This window comes from Coregonus clupeaformis, unplaced genomic scaffold, assembly GCF_020615455.1.
Source record: "Coregonus clupeaformis isolate EN_2021a unplaced genomic scaffold, ASM2061545v1 scaf1309, whole genome shotgun sequence".
NCBI classification, from domain to species: domain Eukaryota; kingdom Metazoa; phylum Chordata; class Actinopteri; order Salmoniformes; family Salmonidae; genus Coregonus; species Coregonus clupeaformis.
The window spans coordinates 42501-57500 of record NW_025534763.1 but is presented as its reverse complement, the minus strand read 5'-3'; the positions used below and the strand labels follow the sequence as shown (position 1 = coordinate 57500).

The 15000-nt window shown below is 50.4% G+C and overlaps 1 protein-coding gene across 1 annotated transcript in view; it reads right to left on the bottom strand.

Annotated features, from left to right (window-relative positions):
• LOC121565245 (dorsal-ventral patterning tolloid-like protein 1) overlaps positions 1–15000 on the bottom strand; it is a gene marked incomplete at its 5' end in the record, with an annotated part of 71692 nt that overhangs the window by 14403 nt on the left and 42289 nt on the right.

Genomic DNA, 15000 nt, shown 5'->3' with positions numbered 1-15000 from the left:
GTGCTGTGTGTTCCTCAACCAGTCTGACTCTATGTCCAGGTGTAGTGCTGTGTGTTCCTGACCAGTCTGACTCTATGTCCAGGTGTAGTGCTGTGTGTTCCTCAACCAGTCTGACTCTATGTCCAGGTGTAGTGCTGTGTGTTCCTGACCAGTCTGACTCTATGTCCAGGTGTAGTGCTGTGTGTTCCTGACCAGTCTGACTCTATGTCCAGGTGTAGTGCTGTGTGTTCCTCAACCAGTCTGACTCTATGTCCAGGTGTAGTGCTGTGTGTTCCTCAACCAGTCTGACTCTATGTCCAGGTGTAGTGCTGTGTGTTCCTCAACCAGTCTGACTCTATGTCCAGGTGTAGTGCTGTGTGTTCCTGACCAGTCTGACTCTATGTCCAGGTGTAGTGCTGTGTGTTCCTCAACCAGTCTGACTCTATGTCCAGGTGTAGTGCTGTGTGTTCCTGACCAGTCTGACTCTATGTCCAGGTGTAGTGCTGTGTGTTCCTGACCAGTCTGACTCTATGTCCAGGTGTAGTGCTGTGTGTTCCTGACCAGTCTGACTCTATGTCCAGGTGTAGTGCTGTGTGTTCCTCAACCAGTCTGACTCTATGTCCAGGTGTAGTGCTGTGTGTTCCTCAACCAGTCTGACTCTATGTCCAGGTGTAGTGCTGTGTGTTCCTCAACCAGTCTGACTCTATGTCCAGGTGTAGTGCTGTGTGTTCCTGACCAGTCTGACTCTATGTCCAGGTGTAGTGCTGTGTGTTCCTCAACCAGTCTGACTCTATGTCCAGGTGTAGTGCTGTGTGTTCCTCAACCAGTCTGACTCTATGTCCAGGTGTAGTGCTGTGTGTTCCTCAACCAGTCTGACTCTATGTCCAGGTGTAGTGCTGTGTGTTCCTGACCAGTCTGACTCTATGTCCAGGTGTAGTGCTGTGTGTTCCTCAACCAGTCTGACTCTATGTCCAGGTGTAGTGCTGTGTGTTCCTGACCAGTCTGACTCTATGTCCAGGTGTAGTGCTGTGTGTTCCTCAACCAGTCTGACTCTATGTCCAGGTGTAGTGCTGTGTGTTCCTCACCAGTCTGACTCTATGTCCAGGTGTAGTGCTGTGTGTTCCTGACCAGTCAGACTCTATGTCCAGGTGTAGTGCTGTGTGTTCCTGACCAATCTGACTCTATGTCCAGGTGTAGTGCTGTGTGTTCCTGACCAGTCTGACTCTATGTCCAGGTGTAGTGCTGTGTGTTCCTCAACCAGTCTGACTCTATGTCCAGGTGTAGTGCTGTGTGTTCCTCAACCAGTCTGACTCTATGTCCAGGTGTAGTGCTGTGTGTTCCTCAACCAGTCTGACTCTATGTCCAGGTGTAGTGCTGTGTGTTCCTCAACCAGTCTGACTCTATGTCCAGGTGTAGTGCTGTGTGTTCCTCAACCAGTCTGACTCTATGTCCAGGTGTAGTGCTGTGTGTTCCTCAACCAGTCTGACTCTATGTCCAGGTGTAGTGCTGTGTGTTCCTCAACCAGTCTGACTCTATGTCCAGGTGTAGTGCTGTGTGTTCCTCACCAGTCTGACTCTATGTCCAGGTGTAGTGCTGTGTGTTCCTCAACCAGTCTGACTCTATGTCCAGGTGTAGTGCTGTGTGTTCCTCAACCAGTCTGACTCTATGTCCAGGTGTAGTGCTGTGTGTTCCTCAACCAGTCTGACTCTATGTCCAGGTGTAGTGCTGTGTGTTCCTGACCAGTCTGACTCTATGTCCAGGTGTAGTGCTGTGTGTTCCTCAACCAGTCTGACTCTATGTCCAGGTGTAGTGCTGTGTGTTCCTCAACCAGTCTGACTCTATGTCCAGGTGTAGTGCTGTGTGTTCCTCAACCAGTCTGACTCTATGTCCAGGTGTAGTGCTGTGTGTTCCTCAACCAGTCTGACTCTATGTCCAGGTGTAGTGCTGTGTGTTCCTCAACCAGTCTGACTCTATGTCCAGGTGTAGTGCTGTGTGTTCCTCAACCAGTCTGACTCTATGTCCAGGTGTAGTGCTGTGTGTTCCTCAACCAGTCTGACTCTATGTCCAGGTGTAGTGCTGTGTGTTCCTCAACCAGTCTGACTCTATGTCCAGGTGTAGTGCTGTGTGTTCCTCAACCAGTCTGACTCTATGTCCAGGTGTAGTGCTGTGTGTTCCTCAACCAGTCTGACTCTATGTCCAGGTGTAGTGCTGTGTGTTCCTCAACCAGTCTGACTCTATGTCCAGGTGTAGTGCTGTGTGTTCCTCAACCAGTCTGACTCTATGTCCAGGTGTAGTGCTGTGTGTTCCTCAACCAGTCTGACTCTATGTCCAGGTGTAGTGCTGTGTGTTCCTCAACCAGTCTGACTCTATGTCCAGGTGTAGTGCTGTGTGTTCCTCAACCAGTCTGACTCTATGTCCAGGTGTAGTGCTGTGTGTTCCTCAACCAGTCTGACTCTATGTCCAGGTGTAGTGCTGTGTGTTCCTCACCAGTCTGACTCTATGTCCAGGTGTAGTGCTGTGTGTTCCTCAACCAGTCTGACTCTATGTCCAGGTGTAGTGCTGTGTGTTCCTCAACCAGTCTGACTCTATGTCCAGGTGTAGTGCTGTGTGTTCCTCGACCAGTCTGACTCTATGTCCAGGTGTAGTGCTGTGTGTTCCTCACCAGTCTGACTCTATGTCCAGGTGTAGTGCTGTGTGTTCCTCAACCAGTCTGACTCTATGTCCAGGTGTAGTGCTGTGTTTCCTCAACCAGTCTGACTCTATGTCCAGGTGTAGTGCTGTGTGTTCCTCCACCAGTCTGACTCTATGTCCAGGTGTAGTGCTGTGTGTTCCTCAACCAGTCTGACTCTATGTCCAGGTGTAGTGCTGTGTGTTCCTCAACCAGTCTGACTCTATGTCCAGGTGTAGTGCTGTGTGTTCCTCACCAGTCTGACTCTATGTCCAGGTGTAGTGCTGTGTGTTCCTCAACCAGTCTGACTCTATGTCCAGGTGTAGTGCTGTGTGTTCCTCAACCAGTCTGACTCTATGTCCAGGTGTAGTGCTGTGTGTTCCTCAACCAGTCTGACTCTATGTCCAGGTGTAGTGCTGTGTGTTCCTCAACCAGTCTGACTCTATGTCCAGGTGTAGTGCTGTGTGTTCCTCAACCAGTCTGACTCTATGTCCAGGTGTAGTGCTGTGTGTTCCTCAACCAGTCTGACTCTATGTCCAGGTGTAGTGCTGTGTGTTCCTGACCAGTCTGACTCTATGTCCAGGTGTAGTGCTGTGTGTTCCTCAACCAGTCTGACTCTATGTCCAGGTGTAGTGCTGTGTGTTCCTCAACCAGTCTGACTCTATGTCCAGGTGTAGTGCTGTGTGTTCCTGACCAGTCTGACTCTATGTCCAGGTGTAGTGCTGTGTGTTCCTCAACCAGTCTGACTCTATGTCCAGGTGTAGTGCTGTGTGTTCCTCAACCAGTCTGACTCTATGTCCAGGTGTAGTGCTGTGTGTTCCTCAACCAGTCTGACTCTATGTCCAGGTGTAGTGCTGTGTGTTCCTCAACCAGTCTGACTCTATGTCCAGGTGTAGTGCTGTGTGTTCCTCAACCAGTCTGACTCTATGTCCAGGTGTAGTGCTGTGTGTTCCTGAACCAGTCTGACTCTATGTCCAGGTGTAGTGCTGTGTGTTCCTCAACCAGTCTGACTCTATGTCCAGGTGTAGTGCTGTGTGTTCCTCAACCAGTCTGACTCTATGTCCAGGTGTAGTGCTGTGTGTTCCTCAACCAGTCTGACTCTATGTCCAGGTGTAGTGCTGTGTGTTCCTGACCAGTCTGACTCTATGTCCAGGTGTAGTGCTGTGTGTTCCTCAACCAGTCTGACTCTATGTCCAGGTGTAGTGCTGTGTGTTCCTCAACCAGTCTGACTCTATGTCCAGGTGTAGTGCTGTGTGTTCCTCAACCAGTCTGACTCTATGTCCAGGTGTAGTGCTGTGTGTTCCTCAACCAGTCTGACTCTATGTCCAGGTGTAGTGCTGTGTGTTCCTCAACCAGTCTGACTCTATGTCCAGGTGTAGTGCTGTGTGTTCCTCAACCAGTCTGACTCTCTATGTCCAGGTGTAGTGCTGTGTGTTCCTCAACCAGTCTGACTCTATGTCCAGGTGTAGTGCTGTGTGTTCCTCAACCAGTCTGACTCTATGTCCAGGTGTAGTGCTGTGTGTTCCTCAACCAGTCTGACTCTATGTCCAGGTGTAGTGCTGTGTGTTCCTCAACCAGTCTGACTCTATGTCCAGGTGTAGTGCTGTGTGTTCCTCAACCAGTCTGACTCTATGTCCAGGTGTAGTGCTGTGTGTTCCTCAACCAGTCTGACTCTATGTCCAGGTGTAGTGCTGTGTGTTCCTCAACCAGTCTGACTCTATGTCCAGGTGTAGTGCTGTGTGTTCCTCAACCAGTCTGACTCTATGTCCAGGTGTAGTGCTGTGTGTTCCTCAACCAGTCTGACTCTATGTCCAGGTGTAGTGCTGTGTGTTCCTCACCAGTCTGACTCTATGTCCAGGTGTAGTGCTGTGTGTTCCTCAACCAGTCTGACTCTATGTCCAGGTGTAGTGCTGTGTGTTCCTGACCAGTCTGACTCTATGTCCAGGTGTAGTGCTGTGTGTTCCTCAACCAGTCTGACTCTATGTCCAGGTGTAGTGCTGTGTGTTCCTCAACCAGTCTGACTCTATGTCCAGGTGTAGTGCTGTGTGTTCCTCAACCAGTCTGACTCTATGTCCAGGTGTAGTGCTGTGTGTTCCTCGACCAGTCTGACTCTATGTCCAGGTGTAGTGCTGTGTGTTCCTCAACCAGTCTGACTCTATGTCCAGGTGTAGTGCTGTGTGTTCCTCAACCAGTCTGACTCTATGTCCAGGTGTAGTGCTGTGTGTTCCTCAACCAGTCTGACTCTATGTCCAGGTGTAGTGCTGTGTGTTCCTCACCAGTCTGACTCTATGTCCAGGTGTAGTGCTGTGTGTTCCTCAACCAGTCTGACTCTATGTCCAGGTGTAGTGCTGTGTGTTCCTCAACCAGTCTGACTCTATGTCCAGGTGTAGTGCTGTGTGTTCCTCAACCAGTCTGACTCTATGTCCAGGTGTAGTGCTGTGTGTTCCTCAACCAGTCTGACTCTATGTCCAGGTGTAGTGCTGTGTGTTCCTCAACCAGTCTGACTCTATGTCCAGGTGTAGTGCTGTGTGTTCCTCAACCAGTCTGACTCTATGTCCAGGTGTAGTGCTGTGTGTTCCTCAACCAGTCTGACTCTATGTCCAGGTGTAGTGCTGTGTGTTCCTCAACCAGTCTGACTCTATGTCCAGGTGTAGTGCTGTGTGTTCCTCAACCAGTCTGACTCTATGTCCAGGTGTAGTGCTGTGTGTTCCTCAACCAGTCTGACTCTATGTCCAGGTGTAGTGCTGTGTGTTCCTCGACCAGTCTGACTCTATGTCCAGGTGTAGTGCTGTGTGTTCCTCAACCAGTCTGACTCTATGTCCAGGTGTAGTGCTGTGTGTTCCTAAACCAGTCTGACTCTATGTCCAGGTGTAGTGCTGTGTGTTCCTGAACCAGTCTGACTCTATGTCCAGGTGTAGTGCTGTGTGTTCCTCAACCAGTCTGACTCTATGTCCAGGTGTAGTGCTGTGTGTTCCTCAACCAGTCTGACTCTATGTCCAGGTGTAGTGCTGTGTGTTCCTCAACCAGTCTGACTCTATGTCCAGGTGTAGTGCTGTGTGTTCCTGACCAGTCTGACTCTATGTCCAGGTGTAGTGCTGTGTGTTCCTGACCAGTCTGACTCTATGTCCAGGTGTAGTGCTGTGTGGTCCTCAACCAGTCTGACTCTATGTCCAGGTGTAGTGCTGTGTGTTCCTCAACCAGTCTGACTCTATGTCCAGGTGTAGTGCTGTGTGTTCCTCAACCAGTCTGACTCTATGTCCAGGTGTAGTGCTGTGTGTTCCTCAACCAGTCTGACTCTATGTCCAGGTGTAGTGCTGTGTGTTCCTCAACCAGTCTGACTCTCTATGTCCAGGTGTAGTGCTGTGTGTTCCTCAACCAGTCTGACTCTATGTCCAGGTGTAGTGCTGTGTGTTCCTGACCAGTCTGACTCTATGTCCAGGTGTAGTGCTGTGTGTTCCTCAACCAGTCTGACTCTATGTCCAGGTGTAGTGCTGTGTGTTCCTCAACCAGTCTGACTCTATGTCCAGGTGTAGTGCTGTGTGTTCCTCAACCAGTCTGACTCTATGTCCAGGTGTAGTGCTGTGTGTTCCTCAACCAGTCTGACTCTATGTCCAGGTGTAGTGCTGTGTGTTCCTCAACCAGTCTGACTCTATGTCCAGGTGTAGTGCTGTGTGTTCCTCAACCAGTCTGACTCTATGTCCAGGTGTAGTGCTGTGTGTTCCTCAACCAGTCTGACTCTATGTCCAGGTGTAGTGCTGTGTGTTCCTCAACCAGTCTGACTCTATGTCCAGGTGTAGTGCTGTGTGTTCCTCAACCAGTCTGACTCTATGTCCAGGTGTAGTGCTGTGTGTTCCTGACCAGTCTGACTCTATGTCCAGGTGTAGTGCTGTGTGTTCCTGACCAGTCTGACTCTATGTCCAGGTGTAGTGCTGTGTGTTCCTCAACCAGTCTGACTCTATGTCCAGGTGTAGTGCTGTGTGTTCCTCAACCAGTCTGACTCTATGTCCAGGTGTAGTGCTGTGTGTTCCTCAACCAGTCTGACTCTATGTCCAGGTGTAGTGCTGTGTGTTCCTCAACCAGTCTGACTCTATGTCCAGGTGTAGTGCTGTGTGTTCCTGACCAGTCTGACTCTATGTCCAGGTGTAGTGCTGTGTGTTCCTCAACCAGTCTGACTCTATGTCCAGGTGTAGTGCTGTGTGTTCCTCAACCAGTCTGACTCTATGTCCAGGTGTAGTGCTGTGTGTTCCTCAACCAGTCTGACTCTATGTCCAGGTGTAGTGCTGTGTGTTCCTCAACCAGTCTGACTCTATGTCCAGGTGTAGTGCTGTGTGTTCCTCAACCAGTCTGACTCTATGTCCAGGTGTAGTGCTGTGTGTTCCTGACCAGTCTGACTCTATGTCCAGGTGTAGTGCTGTGTGTTCCTCAACCAGTCTGACTCTATGTCCAGGTGTAGTGCTGTGTGTTCCTTACCAGTCTGACTCTATGTCCAGGTGTAGTGCTGTGTGTTCCTCAACCAGTCTGACTCTATGTCCAGGTGTAGTGCTGTGTGTTCCTTACCAGTCTGACTCTATGTCCAGGTGTAGTGCTGTGTGTTCCTCAACCAGTCTGACTCCTATGTCCAGGTGTAGTGCTGTGTGTTCCTGACCAGTCTGACTCTATGTCCAGGTGTAGTGCTGTGTGTTCCTCAACCAGTCTGACTCTATGTCCAGGTGTAGTGCTGTGTGTTCCTCAACCAGTCTGACTCTATGTCCAGGTGTAGTGCTGTGTGTTCCTGACCAGTCTGACTCTATGTCCAGGTGTAGTGCTGTGTGTTCCTCAACCAGTCTGACTCTATGTCCAGGTGTAGTGCTGTGTGTTCCTCACCAGTCTGACTCTATGTCCAGGTGTAGTGCTGTGTGTTCCTCAACCAGTCTGACTCTATGTCCAGGTGTAGTGCTGTGTGTTCCTCAACCAGTCTGACTCTATGTCCAGGTGTAGTGCTGTGTGTTCCTCAACCAGTCTGACTCTATGTCCAGGTGTAGTGCTGTGTGTTCCTGACCAGTCTGACTCTATGTCCAGGTGTAGTGCTGTGTGTTCCTCAACCAGTCTGACTCTATGTCCAGGTGTAGTGCTGTGTGTTCCTCAACCAGTCTGACTCTATGTCCAGGTGTAGTGCTGTGTGTTCCTCAACCAGTCTGACTCTATGTCCAGGTGTAGTGCTGTGTGTTCCTCAACCAGTCTGACTCTATGTCCAGGTGTAGTGCTGTGTGTTCCTCAACCAGTCTGACTCTATGTCCAGGTGTAGTGCTGTGTGTTCCTCAACCAGTCTGACTCTATGTCCAGGTGTAGTGCTGTGTGTTCCTCAACCAGTCTGACTCTATGTCCAGGTGTAGTGCTGTGTGTTCCTCAACCAGTCTGACTCTATGTCCAGGTGTAGTGCTGTGTGTTCCTGACCAGTCTGACTCTATGTCCAGGTGTAGTGCTGTGTGTTCCTCACCCAGTCTGACTCTATGTCCAGGTGTAGTGCTGTGTGTTCCTGACCAGTCTGACTCTATGTCCAGGTGTAGTGCTGTGTGTTCCTGACCAGTCTGACTCTATGTCCAGGTGTAGTGCTGTGTGTTCCTCACCAGTCTGACTCTATGTCCAGGTGTAGTGCTGTGTGTTCCTCAACCAGTCTGACTCTATGTCCAGGTGTAGTGCTGTGTGTTCCTGACCAGTCTGACTCTATGTCCAGGTGTAGTGCTGTGTGTTCCTCAACCAGTCTGACTCTATGTCCAGGTGTAGTGCTGTGTGTTCCTCAACCAGTCTGACTCTATGTCCAGGTGTAGTGCTGTGTGTTCCTGACCAGTCTGACTCTATGTCCAGGTGTAGTGCTGTGTGTTCCTGAACCAGTCTGACTCTATGTCCAGGTGTAGTGCTGTGTGTTCCTGACCAGTCTGACTCTATGTCCAGGTGTAGTGCTGTGTGTTCCTGACCAGTCTGACTCTATGTCCAGGTGTAGTGCTGTGTGTTCCTCAACCAGTCTGACTCTATGTCCAGGTGTAGTGCTGTGTGTTCCTGACCAGTCTGACTCTATGTCCAGGTGTAGTGCTGTGTGTTCCTGACCAGTCTGACTCTATGTCCAGGTGTAGTGCTGTGTGTTCCTCAACCAGTCTGACTCTATGTCCAGGTGTAGTGCTGTGTGTTCCTCAACCAGTCTGACTCTATGTCCAGGTGTAGTGCTGTGTGTTCCTCAACCAGTCTGACTCTATGTCCAGGTGTAGTGCTGTGTGTTCCTCAACCAGTCTGACTCTATGTCCAGGTGTAGTGCTGTGTGTTCCTCAACCAGTCTGACTCTATGTCCAGGTGTAGTGCTGTGTGTTCCTCAACCAGTCTGACTCTATGTCCAGGTGTAGTGCTGTGTGTTCCTGACCAGTCTGACTCTATGTCCAGGTGTAGTGCTGTGTGTTCCTCAACCAGTCTGACTCTATGTCCAGGTGTAGTGCTGTGTGTTCCTCAACCAGTCTGACTCTATGTCCAGGTGTAGTGCTGTGTGTTCCTGACCAGTCTGACTCTATGTCCAGGTGTAGTGCTGTGTGTTCCTGACCAGTCTGACTCTATGTCCAGGTGTAGTGCTGTGTGTTCCTCAACCAGTCTGACTCTATGTCCAGGTGTAGTGCTGTGTGTTCCTGACCAGTCTGACTCTATGTCCAGGTGTAGTGCTGTGTGTTCCTGACCAGTCTGACTCTATGTCCAGGTGTAGTGCTGTGTGTTCCTCAACCAGTCTGACTCTATGTCCAGGTGTAGTGCTGTGTGTTCCTCAACCAGTCTGACTCTATGTCCAGGTGTAGTGCTGTGTGTTCCTCACCAGTCTGACTCTATGTCCAGGTGTAGTGCTGTGTGTTCCTGACCAGTCTGACTCTATGTCCAGGTGTAGTGCTGTGTGTTCCTGGACCAGTCTGACTCTATGTCCAGGTGTAGTGCTGTGTGTTCCTGACCAGTCTGACTCTATGTCCAGGTGTAGTGCTGTGTGTTCCTCAACCAGTCTGACTCTATGTCCAGGTGTAGTGCTGTGTGTTCCTGACCAGTCTGACTCTATGCCCAGGTGTAGTGCTGTGTGTTCCTGACCAGTCTGACTCTATGTCCAGGTGTAGTGCTGTGTGTTCCTCAACCAGTCTGACTCTATGTCCAGGTGTAGTGCTGTGTGTTCCTCAACCAGTCTGACTCTATGTCCAGGTGTAGTGCTGTGTGTTCCTCACCAGTCTGACTCTATGTCCAGGTGTAGTGCTGTGTGTTCCTGACCAGTCTGACTCTATGTCCAGGTGTAGTGCTGTGTGTTCCTGACCAGTCTGACTCTATGTCCAGGTGTAGTGCTGTGTGTTCCTCAACCAGTCTGACTCTATGTCCAGGTGTAGTGCTGTGTGGTCCTCAACCAGTCTGACTCTATGTCCAGGTGTAGTGCTGTGTGTTCCTCAACCAGTCTGACTCTATGTCCAGGTGTAGTGCTGTGTGTTCCTGACCAGTCTGACTCTATGTCCAGGTGTAGTGCTGTGTGTTCCTGACCAGTCTGACTCTATGTCCAGGTGTAGTGCTGTGTGTTCCTGACCAGTCTGACTCTATGTCCAGGTGTAGTGCTGTGTGTTCCTCAACCAGTCTGACTCTATGTCCAGGTGTAGTGCTGTGTGTTCCTCAACCAGTCTGACTCTATGTCCAGGTGTAGTGCTGTGTGTTCCTGACCAGTCTGACTCTATGTCCAGGTGTAGTGCTGTGTGTTCCTCAACCAGTCTGACTCTATGTCCAGGTGTAGTGCTGTGTGTTCCTCAACCAGTCTGACTCTATGTCCAGGTGTAGTGCTGTGTGTTCCTCAACCAGTCTGACTCTATGTCCAGGTGTAGTGCTGTGTGTTCCTGACCAGTCTGAATCTATGTCCAGGTGTAGTGCTGTGTGTTCCTGACCAGTCTGACTCTATGTCCAGGTGTAGTGCTGTGTGTTCCTGACCAGTCTGACTCTATGTCCAGGTGTAGTGCTGTGTGTTCCTCAACCAGTCTGACTCTATGTCCAGGTGTAGTGGTGTGTGTTCCTGACCAGTCTGACTCTATGTCCAGGTGTAGTGCTGTGTGTTCCTGACCAGTCTGACTCTATGTCCAGGTGTAGTGCTGTGTGTTCCTGACCAGTCTGACTCTATGTCCAGGTGTAGTGCTGTGTGTTCCTCGACCAGTCTGACTCTATGTCCAGGTGTAGTGCTGTGTGTTCCTCAACCAGTCTGACTCTATATCCAGGTGTAGTGCTGTGTGTTCCTCAACCAGTCTGACTCTATGTCCAGGTGTAGTGCTGTGTGTTCCTCAACCAGTCTGACTCTATGTCCAGGTGTAGTGCTGTGTGTTCCTCAACCAGTCTGACTCTATGTCCAGGTGTAGTGCTGTGTGTTCCTGACCAGTCTGACTCTATGTCCAGGTGTAGTGCTGTGTGTTCCTGACCAGTCTGACTCTATGTCCAGGTGTAGTGCTGTGTGTTCCTGACCAGTCTGACTCTATGTCCAGTTGTAGTGCTGTGTGTTCCTCAACCAGTCTGACTCTATGTCCAGGTGTAGTGCTGTGTGTTCCTCAACCAGTCTGACTCTATGTCCAGGTGTAGTGCTGTGTGTTCCTCAACCAGTCTGACTCTATGTCCAGGTGTAGTGCTGTGTGTTCCTCAACCAGTCTGACTCTATGTCCAGGTGTAGTGCTGTGTGTTCCTCGACCAGTCTGACTCTATGTCCAGGTGTAGTGCTGTGTGTTCCTCAACCAGTCTGACTCTATGTCCAGGTGTAGTGCTGTGTGTTCCTCAACCAGTCTGACTCTATGTCCAGGTGTAGTGCTGTGTGTTCCTGACCAGTCTGACTCTATGTCCAGGTGTAGTGCTGTGTGTTCCTCAACCAGTCTGACTCTATGTCCAGGTGTAGTGCTGTGTGTTCTCAACCAGTCTGACTCTATGTCCAGGTGTAGTGCTGTGTGTTCCTGACCAGTCTGACTCTATGTCCAGGTGTAGTGCTGTGTGTTCCTCAACCAGTCTGACTCTATGTCCAGGTGTAGTGCTGTGTGTTCCTCAACCAGTCTGACTCTATGTCCAGGTGTAGTGCTGTGTGTTCCTCAACCAGTCTGACTCTATGTCCAGGTGTAGTGCTGTGTGTTCCTCAACCAGTCTGACTCTATGTCCAGGTGTAGTGCTGTGTGTTCCTGACCAGTCTGACTCTATGTCCAGGTGTAGTGCTGTGTGTTCCTCAACCAGTCTGACTCTATGTCCAGGTGTAGTGCTGTGTGTTCCTCACCAGTCTGACTCTATGTCCAGGTGTAGTGCTGTGTGTTCCTGAACCAGTCTGACTCTATGTCCAGGTGTAGTGCTGTGTGGTCCTCAACCAGTCTGACTCTATGTCCAGGTGTAGTGCTGTGTGTTCCTCAACCAGTCTGACTCTATGTCCAGGTGTAGTGCTGTGTGTTCCTCAACCAGTCTGACTCTATGTCCAGGTGTAGTGCTGTGTGTTCCTCACCAGTCTGACTCTATGTCCAGGTGTAGTGCTGTGTGTTCCTCAACCAGTCTGACTCTATGTCCAGGTGTAGTGCTGTGTGTTCCTCAACCAGTCTGACTCTATGTCCAGGTGTAGTGCTGTGTGTTCCTCAACCAGTCTGACTCTATGTCCAGGTGTAGTGCTGTGTGTTCCTCAACCAGTCTGACTCTATGTCCAGGTGTAGTGCTGTGTGTTCCTCAACCAGTCTGACTCTATGTCCAGGTGTAGTGCTGTGTGTTCCTGACCAGTCTGACTCTATGTCCAGGTGTAGTGCTGTGTGTTCCTGACCAGTCTGACTCTATGTCCAGGTGTAGTGCTGTGTGTTCTCTCAACCAGTCTGACTCTATGTCCAGGTGTAGTGCTGTGTGTTCCTCGACCAGTCTGACTCTATGTCCAGGTGTAGTGCTGTGTGTTCCTCACCAGTCTGACTCTATGTCCAGGTGTAGTGCTGTGTGTTCCTCAACCAGTCTGACTCTATGTCCAGGTGTAGTGCTGTGTGTTCCTGACCAGTCTGACTCTATGTCCAGGTGTAGTGCTGTGTGTTCCTCAACCAGTCTGACTCTATGTCCAGGTGTAGTGCTGTGTGTTCCTCACCAGTCTGACTCTATGTCCAGGTGTAGTGCTGTGTGTTCCTCAACCAGTCTGACTCTATGTCCAGGTGTAGTGCTGTGTGTTCCTCAACCAGTCTGACTCTATGTCCAGGTGTAGTGCTGTGTTTCCTCAACCAGTCTGACTCTATGTCCAGGTGTAGTGCTGTGTGTTCCTCAACCAGTCTGACTCTATGTCCAGGTGTAGTGCTGTGTGTTCCTCAACCAGTCTGACTCTATGTCCAGGTGTAGTGCTGTGTGTTCCTCAACCAGTCTGACTCTATGTCCAGGTGTAGTGCTGTGTGTTCCTCAACCAGTCTGACTCTATGTCCAGGTGTAGTGCTGTGTGTTCCTCAACCAGTCTGACTCTATGTCCAGGTGTAGTGCTGTGTTCCTCAACCAGTCTGACTCTATGTCCAGGTGTAGTGCTGTGTGTTCCTCAACCAGTCTGACTCTATGTCCAGGTGTAGTGCTGTGTGTTCCTCAACCAGTCTGACTCTATGTCCAGGTGTAGTGCTGTGTGTTCCTCAACCAGTCTGACTCTATGTCCAGGTGTAGTGCTGTGTTCCTCAACCAGTCTGACTCTATGTCCAGGTGTAGTGCTGTGTGTTCCTCAACCAGTCTGACTCTATGTCCAGGTGTAGTGCTGTGTGGTCCTCAACCAGTCTGACTCTATGTCCAGGTGTAGTGCTGTGTGTTCCTCAACCAGTCTGACTCTATGTCCAGGTGTAGTGCTGTGTGTTCCTCACCCAGTCTGACTCTATGTCCAGGTGTAGTGCTGTGTGTTCCTCAACCAGTCCTGACTCTATGTCCAGGTGTAGTGTCTGTGTGTTCCTCAACCAGTCTGACTCTATGTCCAGGTGTAGTGCTGTGTGTTCCTCAACCAGTCTGACTCTATGTCCAGGTGTAGTGCTGTGTGTTCCTCAACCAGTCTGACTCTATGTCCAGGTGTAGTGCTGTGTGTTTTTCAACCAGTCCAACTCTATGTCCAGGTGTAGTGCTGTGTGGTCCTCAACCAGTCTGACTCTATGTCCAGGTGTAGTGCTGTGTGTTCCTCAACCAGTCTGACTCTATGTCCAGGTGTAGTGCTGTGTGTTCCTCAACCAGTCTGACTCTATGTCCAGGTGTAGTGCTGTGTGTTCCTCAACCAGTCTGACTCTATGTCCAGGTGTAGTGCTGTGTGTTCCTCAACCAGTCTGGACTCTATGTCCAGGTGTAGTGCTGTGTGTTCCTCACCAGTCTGACTCTATGTCCAGGTGTAGTGCTGTGTGTTCCTCAACCAGTCTGACTCTATGTCCAGGTGTAGTGCTTTGTGGTCCTCAACCAGTCTGACTCTATGTCCAGGTGTAGTGCTGTGTGTTCCTCAACCAGTCTGACTCTATGTCCAGGTGTAGTGCTGTGTGTTCCTGACCAGTCTGACTCTATGTCCAGGTGTAGTGCTGTGTGTTCCTCACCCAGTCTGACTCTATGTCCAGGTGTAGTGCTGTGTGTTCCTCAACCAGTCTGACTCTATGTCCAGGTGTAGTGCTGTGTGTTCCTCAACCAGTCTGACTCTATGTCCAGGTGTAGTGCTGTGTGTTCCTCAACCAGTCTGACTCTATGTCCAGGTGTAGTGCTGTGTGGTCCTCAACCAGTCTGACTCTATGTCCAGGTGTAGTGCTGTGTGTTCCTCAACCAGTCTGACTCTATGTCCAGGTGTAGTGCTGTGTGTTCCTCAACCAGTCTGACTCTATGTCCAGGTGTAGTGCTGTGTGTTCCTCAACCAGTCTGACTCTATGTCCAGGTGTAGTGCTGTGTGTTCCTCAACCAGTCTGACTCTATGTCCAGGTGTAGTGCTGTGTGTTCCTCAACCAGTCTGACTCTATGTCCAGGTGTAGTGCTGTGTGTTCCTCAACCAGTCTGACTCTATGTCCAGGGTGTAGTGCTGTGTGTTCCTCACCAGTCTGACTCTATGTCCAGGTGTAGTGCTGTGTGTTCCTCAACCAGTCTGACTCTATGTCCAGGTGTAGTGCTGTGTGGTCCTCAACCAGTCTGACTCTATGTCCAGGTGTAGTGCTGTGTGTTCCTCAACCAGTCTGACTCTATGTCCAGGTGTAGTGCTGTGTGTTCCTCAACCAGTCTGACTCTGTATGTCCAGGTGTAGTGCTGTGTGTTCCTCAACCAGTCTGACTCTATGTCCAGGTGTAGTGCTGTGTGTTCCTCAACCAGTCTGTCTCTATGTCCAGGTGTAGTGCTGTGTTCCTGACCAGTCTGACTCTATGTCC